Source organism: Tupaia chinensis, unplaced genomic scaffold (genome assembly GCF_000334495.1).
Source record: "Tupaia chinensis unplaced genomic scaffold, TupChi_1.0 Scaffold000617_1, whole genome shotgun sequence".
In the NCBI taxonomy this organism is placed as follows: Eukaryota; Metazoa; Chordata; class Mammalia; order Scandentia; family Tupaiidae; genus Tupaia; species Tupaia belangeri.
Window position 1 is genome coordinate 837,653 of NW_006160136.1, and position 3,092 is coordinate 840,744.

General features: G+C 39.5%; 1 long non-coding RNA gene across 1 annotated transcript in view; it reads right to left on the reverse strand.

The window, feature by feature from the left end:
- Positions 1-517: 517 nt before the first annotated feature.
- LOC114009752 (uncharacterized) overlaps positions 518-3,092 on the reverse strand; it is a 173,997-nt gene continuing 171,422 nt past the window's right edge. Inside the window, exon 6 of the long non-coding RNA XR_003551145.1 lies at positions 518-630. This is a non-coding gene — a long non-coding RNA (uncharacterized LOC114009752). The remainder of the gene's footprint in view (positions 631-3,092) is intronic.

Sequence of the window (3,092 nt, forward strand, 5' to 3'; positions counted from 1 at the left end):
ATTTATTCACATGTATCTCACCTTTGTGCTATTACTCAGGGTGCAGAGCAGAGAACCAGATTTTTTTCCAATGTGCTGATAAATGTTTTCTAGTCATCTGCAAGGCTGCTAAATGCCTGTGTTTTATTGTTGTTTTAATTCTATTTTGGAGACACAAGAAAGGACTAGGAAGATTCTATAGGACACATTGCTATTCACAGACAAGTTGTCCTTTGCCATTTCAGCCCATCTTCAGTCATTGACAAATCAGTTCCCATGTTCAAAACACAGTTCGCAAAAGGCAAATTCAGAACAGCAAAGTAGCCACTCAGAGCAACTCAGAAGAGGAGTGAAAAAACTATGAATACATCCGATGTTTCCTTTAAAATGAGAAAGAAATCATTACCCGTGTAGCAGAACACACAGAAACGCCTAGGCCAGAAACCTGTTTGATAATAAATGTTCTCATCTCTACATGGCTTTATTCTCACTGCTTGAGAAACAGATGGGTGCTAATGAGCACCCTTCTGAGTGGAGGTTGATCTCTTCCTTGGCCCTGCCAGTCTTGAAATAGGTTCCAGCTAACAGAGATACTTGTCCAACAGAAGCGAGAGCGAGTGTTATGGTATGATGAATCCTCAAGCAGTCCTTCTGCAGGAACAAAACAAATCATGTAAGAAACTCTATTCTAAACAAATTCCGTCTATGGTTGGGTTTATACATATGCTATCTAGCTACTTCCCTCCCCTTTTTCTAAATAATAATTTGGTTGAATTATCCATATATATCAAACCAAACTATTTTTGGGGGGGATCTATGATATTTAACCACAATTCTCATTCTTTAACATACACAGGAGTAAGTAGGAGATCTTTTGTAAATGCAAATTATGAGTATGCAGACCCCAATGGTGGCAGGTAGGTGTGATCTGAGACTGACACCAACGGTGCAGGGCCAAAGGCTATACTTTGATAAAGATAGGTGGCCACAATATATTTTGGGTTTTATTTATTAGAATTTCAAAAGTAACTCTAATTATAAACAGCATTACATAATGCTTCTCCCTACATGAACTGGATCAAATTACTACTAGTTAACCAGAAGTTTATGGTCAAGTCAAAAACTTTTCCACCTTTTCACCAGAAGCATGACGATTGTCAATGTCAGAATTACATCATTAGGAACTATAAATTCATGAAATTAATGAGAAATGGTAGAAATGGTAGAATTACTGTGTGTGTATCAAACATGTGACAAGTTCATTTGAATGTATAATTTGGAGGTTTCAAGGTTGAGGTTCTTTTTTTTTTTTTTCTTTTTTGGAGAGGTTTTTGCCTATAGGGAGCATGCGCTTGCCAGAAAGAAAGAGACAGAAAGCGAGAAATCACCCCACCCCCACCAGGGGGATGGCCACACCACAATCCCTTCTCCTCCATTCTCCTCTCAGGTTCTTGGGCATGCACGCATGTTCACCCAGAGAGAGTTTAAGCCACTGGGTCCGGGACTTGAACCATGGTCAACTACAAGGGAGTTCAGCGACATAGCCATTACACTAACTGCTGGTCCCCAGGTAGGGGTTCTTGAAGGATGTATTTTCTTTGCACATTGGCTGTTTGTTCTTTTTTTGGGGGGGAGAGGTTTTTTTGCTATAGGGTATGTGCACTCACCAGACAGACAGAGAGACATAGAGACAGAAAGCGAGAAATCACCCCCCAGGGGGGATGGTCACGCCGCAATCCCTTCTCCTCCATTCTCCTCTCGGGATCTTGGGCACGTACATACACGCACTCGGCGTGAGTTTTAAGCCACCGGGTCTGGGATTCGAACCGCAGTTGACTATGTGGGAGTCCAGTGACATAGCCATTACGCTAACTGCTGGTCCCCCGGGCTGTTTGTTCTTAATCTCAGAAACACTCATGGGACATTTGGAGGAGCCAACCACACTCACAAACACACACACTGAAATTAAATTTACTCTGTTCTAGTAGCATCCTCAAATGTGTGTAAAGAAACCATTCTAGACATTTCTGTAGATTCACAGCCTTTGACTAATTTCCAAGCTGTGAGCCAACAGGAAAAGGTAATGGTATGTAATTAAAGAAAGCTATGATTTGCACATTAACGAGCAATGAAAATACAACCACAGAGGGGAGAATGAAACTGTGGCCAGCTAATAAGTGTACTTATTAAGTCTAAAGAAATAACCTAGAAACAAATCTAAGACGTTCCTAAACAGTGCAGGATGATTATTTTGGTCAACAATTCCACAGGGAAGATGCAGCTTAAGAAGTTTAAGAAACTGAGAAATAGGAGGGGAAATGTACCCAGTTATAGTTATAAGTAAAACATTTTTTGGGGGATAGATCGTAGATAAAGGGAAGGATAATGGTGAGAAAAAGGACATAGAGAAAGCCATGGGGAAAAGGAGAAAAATGAAATATGCCTTTTTAACCTCAGCCTTCAATCTGGAAGATGATGGGAAAATTTAAATTTCAAAGTCATCACAAGAACTTGGAGAATAACCTTGATGGAAAAATTTTTAGTAGAACTACAGAGACCTTCAATGCCCAAAATCAAAAGACACAGATGAGCAGTCTCTTGAAGAATTTATTCCTCTCCTTATGATAACTTTGTGAAACACTAACTCTCTTACTAGAAATGAGACAAATATTATTTCTGGCCTTTGAGAAGTTTTGGTGAAGGGTAATGTCTACAAACATATATACTCACATACTTTAGTAGTCCAGAAATGCAAGTTCAGTAAAAACTCTGGGCCTTCCTTTTCTTTCTGAGAGCTTTGGGTTCAAATCCCAGACCCTCCACTTAGGACTACTAAGAAGTAATCCAACCTTGGGCAAGGCACTTCACCTCTTTAAATCTCTGGTTAACTATCTTTAAAGTGGAAATAACATATCTATAAGTCAAGACTGTTGGGAGAAGTATGTATGAGAATGCTCAGCTTATAAATATGTAACATTTGTATTTCTTCCCTTCTATACTATCTGATTAAACATTGCTGCATATTGCCAAGTTTAAAAAGGATGTGGGATAGTCACAATGAAAAATCTGGCTTTGTCACTAGTTCTTTCTCTCCCTTTCCTTCCTTCCTCTTT